Consider the following 14,313-nt stretch of genomic DNA (forward strand, 5'->3'; position numbering starts at 1 on the left):
GAAAAGAAAGATTGTGAGTGGAGAGCAGTGTTTATCTAGATGTAGTAAAGGTCATAATCCAAACTCCATGCACTGGTTTTATTGACTAAAGGTCTTTCAGTTAATCATTAGTTTGAAAAAGTTTTTAAATGGTACCCTCAATATTTAGAATGCTGTTCATCTCTCCATTGTTTCACACAAAACATGTTTGTTGAACAGAAAGGTCAGTGAGATGAGTGGGGATGACACAGGATAGTGTTGACCATTTGACAACCTATGGTGGCACAATAATGGAGTTAAAGCTTCAACTTTAAAAAGAAACTATTAAAAGATAAATGCCAGGTATACAGGAAAATCTTTTGGCAGCAAAAACAGCTCTCATATATGAAATATATTTGTAAGAACTGTTTTAACTGCCAAAGGATTTTTATTTTTGTCCTTCTAGTTCTCATAATAATGCATCTCTGCCACGCAGCAAAGACAAAGACCTGCATGGCAAGGAAGGGGACTTAACCTTTCTGTACTGCGGTTTCACTTTTAGGGTCCATGTACACTGGGCTTAAAAAGTGCTGCTTCTACAGGAGTCTTGCCTTTTTTTCTTGTGCCTTTACAAGCACCTCAATGTTAGAGGCATATTTGAAGAGGAGAGTTTAAAGCGAAAAAAAATTATTACAAGTGTATTTTTGAGAGGAGGTTTCAGGCACAAAAAAACGCTATGCACTCATAAACAAGACTGAATGCAGCGTTTAGTAGCATTTGGCATTTTCATCAAAAAATGAGCAGAGGAGAATGTTTTGGAAAAAAAAATGCTTATAAAAGCAAATGCCCATAAACTCTTGTAAATTCTTGTGCAATATGAGCTACTTTGAGCATTTTTTTCTGCCGCTTTTTCTGTCAGAGGTCCTGGCATTTTTACTGCTCCTAGTGTGAATGCATAGATTTCCTCCCCACCTTGTAACTGGACAGTAAAATGAGAAGCAGCTCATTTTTCTGGAGAGACTCAGGCATACTTCTTTCAAGGCTTTCTGATTTCTGGTCTCAACCTCTAGTCTCCCCTTGTGTAGGCCACACTTATGGCATTGTCCAAATGCCTGCTGACTGAGTCACCATATAGGAAAGGGTTCAGTTGATGTGGATAGTGGAGAGAGTTAAATTACAGTTCCCTTCCCAGGAGCAGCTTAGGATTGCATTTTTCAAGGCTGTCTAACTGCTGCTCTTGACTTTTGTTCTCCCCTTGTGTAAGCCACAGCTGTGGTGTTGTCCAACTACACCATGAATGAGTGACCACCTAGTAGAGGGGCGCAGAGAGTTAGTCTAGTCTAGACTCCTGCTGGGATCAGGTTCCCTGAACAGTCAGGGAATTGTAGACCCTGCTCCAGCCAGTCCGGCTTGTGTCTGTTCTTATCACTATCCAGGGAAGAAAAAGGAATGATATCTGGGATTCTAGGGCTGAGTTGGCAATAAACCCTACCAAGGAGATTTTTACCTGGCTGGGCAGCAGTAGTAGACAATCCAGAGAAGGGATCTGCTAGTCCCTTACCTGGTTGACCTGAGAATCTGATAGCTGGACCTCAGAGAAGCAGTCTTTTGCTAGGAAAGGAAAATTGTTGCCTGGCCTGTGTCCAAGTACTTACTGGAGGGCAAAAGTCTTGAAGTTGATCAGCCATCCAAACGTTTGATGAAACAGGATTGTCTTTTAGATGTTGGAAGAGAGGATCAGGGCTGAGGAATGTTTAAGCAGAAGGTTGTCCAGGTATCCTGTGACCTGGATACCCTGAGATCTGAGCAGGTCCAGAATAGGAATAAGAACTTTTGTGAGGGCATCTGGTGTAGAGAGCCCAAATGGCAGGGTGCCAAATTAAAAGTGTTGGTCAGAAACTGCTGTCAAATTGTTACTCCATTTGGGGAGTTCAATCCTGGTTCTAACATAGATCTGTGAAGTCAGTTTTCTCCACCCAAATTTTATCCTGTGTTGAGCTCTGATAAAGTATTGTTGCCCCTGAAAACATGTTGAGTGTTTTTATATGACTTATTTACCAACAAATAAAATTATCTTCTTATTTTTCTGTATTTATATAAATTGAAAGCATTGGTTTCCCATAGCAAAGTGTAGAAAGCATTGGTGGAAATGTGAAAGTAGGCATCTTGGATGTCTACTGGTGCGAGTAATTCCCATGATCTGACAGAAGCGATGAAAGATCTTTCAGTTTTGGGACTGTGAATACGTTTGAGCAAAGCCCTTTGAACCTGAAGTTTTCTCAGGGAGACCTACAAATCTGCTAATCTTTCAAGTGAAGCTGGCAAATTGGAGGGCAAGAATCAAGTAGAAAGAAGGAATAGAAATTCTATTTTGCAGCACCTGGAAATGACCGATTGGACCCAGAGGTCCAAGGCTTCTCTGATCCAGACTGGCGCAAATGCCAACAAACAATTCCCCACTCCAAGAATTGGAAGAAGTGCTTCTGGGTAAGCTTGCACGGTTTGGGGTTCAGGACATGCTACAAAAGGATGGACCTGTCCTTGGTTGAATGAAAACGCCACCTTTGGTTAGAAGAGGTAGTAACTGGAGTAATAGTAGGTCTAGGCTGTTTTTTGTGGGGTAAAAATACTTTTCCTCTAGTAAAACTTCCTTGCTAAATATTTAGTGATTCAGCAATCCAAAGACATGCTTAAAAGATGTCTTTTGCAAACAGGCTCAGCGGACCAAGCATTTAACCACAAAAGAGAGCAGTGTCATCCTAGAGACCTGTCTATCTCTGTACATTCTCTGGGGCATCAACAAAAAAGCGGTGACAAAGGCATGAGCTACAATTGTTCCAGTAGAGCAGGGTCCTCAAAGCAGGATTGTTTTCTCTATTAATTTGCCCAGTCCAGTTAGCAACAGTCTGGTAAACAGACATAGCCACAATGGACTGCCGTTGTAAGGCAGGACCAACAAGAGTAAAGGTTACCTTCAATAGGGTTTCAAAATATTTGTCAACAGAATCCTTAAAGGAGGGAACATCCGCAACAAGAACAGTGAGATGTTTATGAGAACAGAACAGAAATAGCAGGATCTACTACTGGTGCAGACCATTTTTTCATAAATGCCTTTTCCTTTTATGATATAACTCGGCAAAGAGTGTTGGAGGAAGGAATACCTTTTTAGGATTTGGCCAATCCTCATGCAATGCAGAATTAATTTGCATGTGCAAGGTAAAAATCTTTCTAGACTTCGCCAGCTATTTTGTGCCCCCTGGAGCTTGTTTAGGTTGAGGAGATTATAGTGGTGCTACACAAAGGCTCCCATGCACTGTATCAATAGGTGAGCTAAGAGTAGAAAGCATATGGTGTGAACCCTTAGCTTGTTCCTCATAAAATGCAGGTTAAAAATTGCTCTGCAGGATATTCTTCTGAGTCCACCTCTCCTTCCTCCATATCACCCACAAATAGAATAGGAGGCTCAGGGTTATAGTGATGAATAAATTCAGGTGGTGGAGAGGCAGAACAGCACTTTTGGGCCCTGGACAATGAAGGTGCTAGAAGGGCAAAGGCTTTCCTAAAGAAATCAGACTTAGTCAGATGGGCAGTCTGTTGTGTGCCTGAGATAGAGCTAGAATTAGAGGAGCTGTGTCAGTTTAGGACCTTGTTTCAGAGTAGGAACACAGCTATCACCCAGATACCACCTTTTTAATGGTTTTCCTTGGTGCCACCTGAAGCATGTGTTATTATTATTATTTTTTGACAGCAGCACTGCACTATGCCTCCACCATTACTAAGTGAGGGATCCCCTGTAGGGTATTCTCAAAATGTATGCAGAATGAGAGGGTATTAGCTTGTTTAGGAGGGGAGCTGTGATAATTCAGGTGCTGACTTACTGGTATGTCCTGTGGTTGTGTCTTTGGAATAGCGAATAGGTGAGAGGCAAGCAGACATGTTTCTTGTGTTCTTGTTTGCAAAGAGCAACTACATCACTATCTGAGCAGCAATGCTGTGTGAGAAAAACCCACCAAATTAGAAAAAGGTAAATGTTATAATAACATTACCTACTGCCAATGTAGTAGAGACAGTTACAGAGGAGGATAACACAACAGGAGAATACCACCACACATGTAACAACAGGACCTGGTCACAACACAGGGAAATCCTGTCTTACCATATCCATGTTGCAAGTTCCCAGAGGGGACCACACATCCCCCATTACAGTGAACATACACCTGAAGGGGTCTTCAGGGTTTGGGTGTCATAGGAAAGGACCATAGCCCTGTACTTGTATAGCACCCTTCGGATAATTACACTCGTTGCACCATGTGCCATGTTGAGCACCGAATGCAGGATCCAGTGCCCAATGAAAACATTACTGTTTGCAGTAGTGGGGGCCTAGGTACAATTCCCAAGATGTACATGAAGAGTAACCAATCCAGAAACAGCTAAGGAGCCCTGAGGCAATAAGCAGCTGGAGCTTGATAGAAGTGTCAGTCATAGTAGTGAAGAAAAATAACAAAACAATGGTTTCAAAAATGTATCCAGAGATGTGCATCACCTAAGGACACTAGCAAAAAACAGCAATCCCAGTGAGTGGGCAGGGTTATATGAGTTTATACTGGAGACATTCCTAGCAAAGCTTTTGCCAGTGTCCAGTCACTTGAAGGTAGAGGCATATAACACACGATTAATGAATTCTTGTGCTGTGCCCTGTACTGTACAAGTAAGATACTTTTTTAACAAATACACTTTTAATGCAATAACAATTGACAATAACAAGGGATTTCCACAGCACTATGAATTACTCAAAGATGGCTGTAGGTAGACAAGAAACGTTCCCTACCCAGCATGTGCTGTCTGACTAAAACTTTAAACAGAGCAGTCAAGGAATAAATCATTCTTCTGATTCATTCACTTGTGTAGGCAAACATCAGTTTGGGTTATTGAGCTCTAAAAACAACAGGCTGTTTACAACAAAGGAGAAGAAATGTGAAAAAAGGCCAAGAGCTCCGCCTGCTGACTGCAAAGAAGACCAAATATACAATATATTACAATAGTCCCATCTAGTGTAGATAGTTCTTTTGTGTAGCTAGAGGCTTGCTAGAAGCCTGGGTGCGAGACAGAGAGTTTACTTCAGGTCAGTCCTCTGGTACCTCTCCCTGCTCTAGAAGCTTGGAGAAGCTTCTAGAAGTCAGTAGGCAGAGGTGAGTAGGGGCTGATCAGCATGTTTATGGCAGTCTGACCAATCCCAGGCAGAGGGCCTGGCAGTATGGCAGACTGGCCCATTCATATGACAGAGCCTGGCAAGCAGGGGAGTCTGGTGGAAGATGGAGTGCAGAGAAGTGCTGCTGTGTAGCCTGGAAGGGGGGCCCCAGAGAAGGGGGGTTCTGCCTCCAGGCTGGAGACTGGAGGAAAGCTGAAGGAGGGAGCTCTGCTGCCCTGCAGTCCACCGGAGAAGGATAGCCTGCATAGCTTGGAGAGGAACCAGCCCAGCAGAAGGCCTGAAAGCCATTCTATGCTCAGCTGCAGGACAAGGACAGTGTGGTTACCTCTACACCCCCAGGGCCTATGAGGGAGAAGTCTGCTGAATTCAAGTTCTTGGCAAGTCTTCAGGGAACAGTTCATAGCTTACCCCATCCCTTGTCCTGGGATCAGATACCGTAGCCAGGTGGGCTGGTATTTTGTTCACTTAGGGGATTAAGAGCTCCTGCAAACTGTCACTTTGCTAAAGACTGTCACTGGAACACAGTCAAAGATCTATCATTCTTGTAGTAGTCTAGAGAAGGAAATTGTTCTCATTTTGTTATTCTTCAATCAAGTTGGATATTCCATCACCCCTTTACCCCATCCAAGGTAAATTCCCTAACAAATACAAAAACCAAGACCATGGACTTTTTCTTGTGTCTGGAAAATGCATGTTGCCTGGCTGTGCAGGAAGTAAAGGGGGACCCAAAACCAGCACCACCCAAGAGTTTAGCGCTACATAACTTACAAAAAAGAAGAAAAGGGTCATTGTATCTGGATACCACATCCCCATTTAAAACAGAAATTCATGAACAGACATCGACTTTGTTGGACTTTTTAGGTGTCACAATAAAGTACAAATCACTCAGAAATACAGTCATAAAAAATCTCATTATTTATTATACATATATTAAAGCATCATTTTATATATATATATATATATATATATATATATATATGCTCCCCAGCTATATATAGACTGAAATACATATACTGACAGGATGAACTACCTTTACCCAGCCACTGCCAACTACACACAGTTCAAAGAGTGATGTTTACAAGGCTTGCAAGTGGTTGGTGGTAGACCCTTGACATGTTTCCCAGATGAACTGTGATCTGCTTCCTTAGAAATCCTGTAACAAGAATAGCTAAAGATAATGTCAAAAATTATGTCAGTAAAATATAAAGAAGGCCACATTCACACTTACAAATTGGCCCGACAGTGTGTAGATGCGTGAACCCCAGCAGGGGGTCCTGGCAATTAGCTGTGAGAGGCAGCCCCATTGAATGCAATGGGAGGCTGCCAGCTCCTGCAACTAATTGCAGTCGCTAACATATATCATCTGACAGTATCGGCCCTGGACACAGATGCATGCAAGCGGGCGCAATTAGCTGCTGGAGCCAGCAGCCTCCCATTGCTTTCAAAGGAGCTGCCTCCTGCAGCTAATTTCCAGGACCCCCTTCTGGGATTCTTGCTATTACACACTGTTGTTGCACAGCTGTGAATATAGACAGGACATGTTGCGCCGCACACAGGGATTCGGTCAATTTTGTGTTGGGAGCCAGATATCTACAATATATTATAACTGAGAAAAGGCCCAGAAAACTCTATGAAGTATTCAGGAATGAGAAGTTCACACCACAGAAATTCAGCCCGGATGTGTTCTGGATGTGTTTTTCTGCATGCATTTTGGTGCGTTCCAGTGCATTTTTTATGCATTATGGCAGGGTTGTCAAACTGGAAGCCCTCCAGCTGTTGCAAAACTACAAGTCCCATCATGCCTCTGCCTTTGGGAGTCATGCTTGTAACTGTCAATCTCGCAATGCCTCGTGGGAGTTGTAGTTTGGCAAAAGCTGGAAGGCCGCCAGTTTGATGCCCGTGCATTATGGTGTGTGTTTTTCCCTCTCTATTTTTCTTCATCTTAAATAGGGAAATGTGCATTTTGCTGAGTTTCACCTCATTCCAGTACGGCTGTGTGCAGAAAAAATGCTGCATGTTCTGCTTTCTTTCTGCACTGGAACACACTGGAACTGACTGCACTGATGTGAATTATGCCTTTCGAACCAATAAAATCTACTATCCATGCGTTTTTGATGCAGAAAAATAAAAGCACTGAACTGCATCTGGTGTGAACAGGCCTTGAAGGCAAATCTGCAATTTACAGTTGTTTGTACTTAGACTAATGTTATTGTTTTTTTTTGTAGCAACATTCCATAAATGATCCACTTTCCCACTGCCCTATAGCAGTAAATCCTCTGGAGGGCAAGTGGTTATCATCTATTAGAAGAGATCTTCCTGGAAATAAAATACCTTAAAACTGCTTTCCGGCCGCCCTATAGCAGATATACTGCTACAGGGTGACATGGGTGTGCACAATCACGTATATATATATATATATGATTTTGCATTTCCAGGTAGGGCCATGCGCGTGCCCTACCCGCACCGCCATTCGTGGCCGCGGCTGTCAATCACCAGGTCCCAGCCGGTGATTACTTGCCTGCGCCCAGTGATTGCCGAGGATCTCCGACGGGGGGAAGGAATTATTAGGAAACAAAACAGTTTTCCTTCCTGTCAGTTCCTGCACACTGATTTGCATGGCTGTGCTCAGCACAGCCATGCAAAGCAGTGAGCTTACAGTGAAGCACACAGACACAGCCCCACAGCAAAACACTCCCTGCACACAGTTAACCCTTTGATCGCCCCACATGTTAACCCCTTCCTGCCCAGTGCCATTAGTATAGTGTCAGTGCTTTTTATTAGCACTGATCACTGTATTGGTGTCACTGGGGATGTCAGTGACACCAAGTCAGTTCCCCCTGATGTCAGAATGTCTGCTGCAGTCCCGCAAGTCCTGCTATGTGTCGCTGATTGCCGCCATTACTAGTAAAAAAAAATCCCAGTATATATACTGCCATTTGTAAATGCTATAAAGTTCACGCAAAACAATTAATTTACACATATTGGGATTTTTTTTAGCAAAGACATGTAGCTGAATACATTTGGCCTAAATTTATGACAAAATTTGATTTTTTAACATTATTTTACTGGACATGTTTAATAACAAAAAGTCAAAAATATAGTTTTTTTTCTCACAATTGTCTTTCTTTTTATAGAGCAAAAAATAAAAATGTACAGGCGATTAAATACCACCAGAAGAAATCTGAGTTTGTGGGAAAAAAAGGACGTACATTTCATTTGGGTGCAGCCTTGCATGACCGCACAATTGGCAGTTAAAATAACGCAGCGCCTCAATGCAAAAAATGGCCCGGTCAGGAAGGGGGGTAAATCCTCTGAAGGGCAAGTGGTTAATAAAGTAAATTGTATTTATTTTTTGTGTGAGAAAGGATTTTGGAATTAACACAAGCTAATTTGTGTGCATCATCAGCTATCTTGAAAAGCATTGCCACCTACAGGTCAAGCTAATAATTGAACTATAAGAGCCCATTCACTCTTATGTGTATGCCATTCAGCTGCATTTTAATTGCACTTTTCAATGCATGTTGTAATGCATTTTTAAAGTGGAGCTCCAGTCTCCTGTAAAAAAATAAAATCCATCAGCTACAAAAACTGGCTTAACCAGCCTCCTCTGTCCCCGGTACTGGCATCTTAATTGTGGGCACCCAGCTGTGACAACTTGTGGCTTCACAGCTGTGTGCCCACTGCGCATGCACGAGTAGCACATTGTGAATTGTCCTATTGTAGACAGACACCTGTCAACATTGGTACCCCCCGAGTCCCCAAAGGTGCTAATTCTGCATGGGGAGCAGGGACCAGTCCTTAAAGCAGAACTTCCCCTTTGGGGTGGAGTTCTGCTTTTGGGTTCTATCGCGAATGCACACGGACTAAAACACACATGCCTTGTAGTGCATAAAAGGTATGGTGTGAACAAGCCTTAACTATTTTACTGCATGGTATATGTCTGTGGCAGTGGGGGTTATTGCACACACTCCCGGCTGCTACAACAGTTTGCAACTTTTGGCAAATGTAGTAGCCTCCCTGGCGGTATTCCCGAGTGTAGCTCGGGGTAAAGTTTCAGTACCACAAGCGGTAACCCCGAGCTACACTCGGGCTTACCATGCGGCGTTGATCCAGGATCTGTTCTTCTCTTACCTTGTTCTGCGCTCCCCTGTAATGTCCTCCGCCGGATGCTGGCATCTGTATTCTGGGTTCCGTTCCCTGCGACGTCGGGATGTACGGGGGACGGAACTGGCGGAAAATTTGAAAATGACAAAAAGTGACATTCACTAAATTCACTAAAATCACATAGTAAAACATTACTGTATCAAACCATTTCACATACATTTTGTCCCTAGTGCTTTGTCCTGTGCCCTCCCTGCATTTTTACTCTTCTTTCTGCCTGGAAACTGAGAAACGTCCATGGCGTCCAAAAAGTGTCCCTTTAGGTCAAAAGCAGTTTTAAACCAGCTAGAGAACAGCGATAGTAAATTAGAACTACTTGCAGAATTGAGTGATAATGATTCGTGGGGAAATTCGTCATCAGATACTGAAAACGATTCTGCGACTTTGCTCAGTGATGTGCGAGCTTGGCGCTATATTTCAAATGTCAGTGTTTTTGGTTTGATTACATTATTGAATTAAATTTATTATTATATTATTATTTTTTATGATTATTTATTAAATTATAATTTATGATTTCGTGTTTCAAATTTTAACATACCCAGGATGCTTACTAGACTCTTGTTCGGACAGATTTCAGTGAGTTATTCCTAAAAATGACAGGCCTACAATAAAAAAAATACATATTTCCATGCAAAAAAATGTATCACTTTGAGCACAGAAATATGGACATAATCAGACTGCTAGGGAGGTTAACAAAACTGTACAGCTTGACTTGTAGTTCACCTTCTGGGTTGCATTCAGCTGCCAGTTCATATGGTGCACACGGGTAGAGTTCTTTTCCATTATATTCCTTGACTCTTTCCCTTTTCATATAGTACAGGATCTGTAGCATAGAAGGGTGCACAAACAAAATAAAGAACAACAGTTTTGTTTTTTTTAAGTGGAACTACACTACCTCTGAGCACCGCAAACCAAAAACACTGTTTAATATATTTTTAATATTCAAAGCACACTCCCCCATCCATCCATGTCTTCATGCTTTATTTTGCTGATAAATCGCTTTGAAAAACACCCCCCAGCATTTCTGGACATCTTTTGTAAGGGCGGGTGAATCATGTAGCATTTATGTCCTGGAATCTATCTGCCATTAGCTCAGACATGCAGGAGGGGGTGCTTGGTTTATAAAGTTCCTTCTCCCCTCCTGTAGACTCATGGGATGTATGAAATCATTTGCCAAGGCTTGGAAACCAAGTGCCTGAAGAAATGTAAAATTGTTTTATCGAAATAAGTAAATATGATATACCTATTTACTAATGCTAGCAGCATAAGGATTACAAATAGTCAGTGTTGATTGAGAGAGTGAAGTCCCACTTTAAGCCACATTAATGGTCAGCCCACCTTTTCTGTTTTTAAAAGATGCCAGAGAGTTGTACCAGCTGAAAATGTATTATATCTCCACTGGTGAGATATTTGTCTTGGAGTATATGTACAGCAGAGCTCAGACTGGCAGAAAAAGAAGCAGTGCAAAGAGCCAATCAGTTGGGTTGTGGTGCTCATGTGCTAACAATGAACATGCTGATAGCAGGAAAGAACTAAGTGACAGAGAAATTAATTAATCAATATGCTATGAGGGATAAGATCTGTAATTGTAACTTAACTGCAGCAGAGAAAAATCAGGTTGCAAAAATATAAAGACACAGATGAATACATACTGTATATTCCAGCTATTTTAACTGCAAAAAGATTTATATTACTGTCCATACGATCCTGAGAATTACACACATGCTGTGTGAGAGATGGACGCTGCATGCTTGTAAAGGCTTGAGAAAGGAGATAATCTCTGAAACACATTGCCTATCTGCCTCCTGCACCACTCAGCTCCCCATTAGAACCTCTCTGCAACTCACACAGCATGCATGTTGAAGATCACTGGACTGCACTCCTGTCACCTGGAACTTCCATCCACATCTGACAGCTCTCCCCACTTACATCCCTGACATTGTGGCCAGTTGCGATTATTGTTCCTTCTTCATTTAGAATAAATGGAATAAATCCTCGGACTCTCTGTTCACCTGTCCAGCAAAGAGACAGCTCATCCAGCAAAGAGACAGCCCATCCAGCAAAGAGACATCCCTGTCCAGCAAAGAGACTTCCCATATTTGCTATATATTTGCTGTGTTGTTAGGGGCGCTGTGTTATGTTAAGGGGTGCTGTGTTATGTTAAGGGGTGCTATGTTGTGTTAGGGGTGCTGTGTTGTGTTAGGAGACACTGTGCTTTGTGATGTGAAGGGAAAAGAGGACACTGTGGGACTTCTTTAAAGAGGGGACTGTGATGTAGAGGGGGCTATAGTGTGAAAGTTATGCTAAAGATTACAATGTACTGGGGGACTATGATGTGTTATATCGCTAACGAGATTCGGACCTGGAAGGAAATTTTGCTGACCAGACCTCCATACATTTTAATTCAAGACCCCTGACATAGATGATTCAATTTTCTTTCCTGCAACCATGGGAGGAAGGAAAGAAATTCACTTGCTTGCCCCATCAACACAGTGTGTTGTTGGGGAATCTCTCCTAGGGCACTATTGTGTTCTTCTGGCAGGGAGCCTTCCCAGCTGGAAGAGCACAATGATTACTGTCGCAGCTATAGCAAATGCAAACAATCCAACAGGCTGCTTGTACTGAAGTTGAGCAGTGTTTTGAATTCAGCACAACCAGCTTCCCATAGATGGATTGAATCTCGGCTGCTCCCTGAATTGGCCGAGATTTGATTAATCTATGGCAGGCTTTAGCCTTGGTGTGTCAAGAGTGGTGGTATTCACTGAAGGGTTGTTATTAGGGATGAGCTTAGGTGGGTTCAGACACACATCTGAACCCACCGGAGCTTTCCCTCCAGGTAGATGTCAAAGCCGACAGCCAATAATGAGCAGTGGAGGCACTCCCCACCCCACAGCCACATGTATGAAAAGTGTATGTAATAATCCCTCCACCACCGCCCAGGTAGGATTGGACTCGTGTTCAAACACGTGTGAGGTTATCACTGATCACCAGGAACCAAGAAACCCAACAATCCAGTGGCTCCTTCGTGGATAAAGCTGGCTATACATAGATCGCAATTTGTTAGGTTAAGCAGGGACCGCCCAAAGTTCGATCCATGTTTGGCCGCTGTGGTTGAACGGAAGTCAGTCTACTGATCAACATCTATTCAACTGCCTGTTGGATAAAAGCTGCTCAATCAACGTTGCAGGCAATAAGCTACAGCACTGATCAGTGTATTTTGATGGTGGGGAAGTCTCCCCACTGTCACAATGCAATAACTCAGCGGGAAGGATTCCCCCATCCATGTTGAATATGTGGAATGGGGTCAGTTTTTCATTCAACCCATCCATGTATCTAAAGTGGTTGTAAAGGCTCAAGGTTTTTTACCTTTATGCATTTTATGCATGAAGGTAAAAAAACCTCTATGCAGCTTCCCCCCCAGCTCCCCAATACTTACTCGAGTCCTTTCGCAATCCAGATATGTGCACTAGAGCCTTGGCTACCTGGGGACTCTCCCTCCACGGGGAATTTGAATCCCTGGAACAGGGAAGCAGCCTGTGGCCTAATCTTCTCTCCTCAGTGTGCTGATAGTGCAGGCTAGATGAATTCTGATTGGTCAGCGCCGTCCATGTGATGATGTTGACCAATTAGAATCCCTGTAGTCCGTACTGGTTAAGCAATACAAAGTGGAGATTAAGTCGGGGGGATTTCAAATCCCTGGAATGGTGATGCGGATTTTCGGTGTCTGACAGAGGGGGCTCACAACAGTCTGGTACAGCGGGATTGGGGGGATGGGGAGGGGGTCCATTGTAAGATCACCATACAGATTTTCCATAAAGGTGAACTTACAATTTAACCACTTGCCCTCCACAGGATTCACCCCCCCCCCTTCCAGACCAGGCCATTTTTTGCGTTACGACGCTGCATTACTTTAACTGACAATTGCGGGGTCATGCAAAGCTGAACCCAAATGAAATTTACGTCCTATTTTTCCCACGAATAGAGATTTCTTTTGGTGATATTTGATCGCCTGTGCGGTTTAAATTTTTTGCACTATAAAAAAAAGTCCGCCAATTTTGAGGAAAATAACTATATTTTGGACTTTTTGCTATTAAACATGTCCAGTAAAAAAATGTTAAAAACTAAATTTTGTCATAAATTTAGGCCAAAATATATCCTGCTACATGTCTTTGCTAAAAAAAAATCCCAATACATGTAAATTAATTGGTTTACGTGAAAGTTATAGCGTTTACAAGTGGCGGTATAGATACTGAAATTATTTTTTTTTTTACTAGTAATGGTGGCAATCAGCGACTTATAGCGGGACTGCGTTGGGCATTCTGACACTGGGGGGAACTGACTTGGTGTCACTGACATCCCCAGTGACACTAATACAGTGATCAATGCAAAAAAAAAGGACTGACGCTGTACTATTGGCACTGGGCAGGAAGGGGTTAACATGAGGGGTGATCAAAGGGTTAACTGTGTGCTGTTTCACTGTAAGCTGTGCCCGTGAGCTTCACTGTAATCACACATGTAATCACACTGCTTTGCATGGCTGTGCTGTGCACAGCCATGCAAAGCAGTGTGCACGAGCTGACAGGAAGAAGAACTGTTTTGTTTACAAACAGTTGTCCTCCCTGTCGGAGATACTTGGCAATCACCAGCTGGGACCCGGTGATTGACAGCCACGGCAGCAAATGGCGGCAAAGGTAGGGGCGCGTGCCTCCTACCCGGAAAATAAAATCATGTATATACACACGTGAATTTGTGCACCCGTGCCACCCTGTAGCAGTATATCTCCTATAGGTCGGTCATGAAGCGGTTAAAGTACAACTAAAGGCAAAACTTTTTTTACGTTTTGGACAGAGTGTAGATGGATTAGAACCTCTGTCAGTTTTTATTGCTGTCTGTGTCCCGTTGGACAGATTCACCCTATTTGTCCTGTTTACCATTATCATTGAAAGTAAAGGTCAAAGCAAAACCCCAAATTTTGGGTTGTACCC

The sequence above is a fragment of the Staurois parvus genome, unplaced genomic scaffold (assembly GCF_062004578.1).
Source record: "Staurois parvus isolate SC_StPar_1 unplaced genomic scaffold, SC_StPar_1.0 ptg000244l, whole genome shotgun sequence".
Lineage (NCBI taxonomy): Eukaryota > Metazoa > Chordata > Amphibia > Anura > Ranidae > Staurois > Staurois parvus.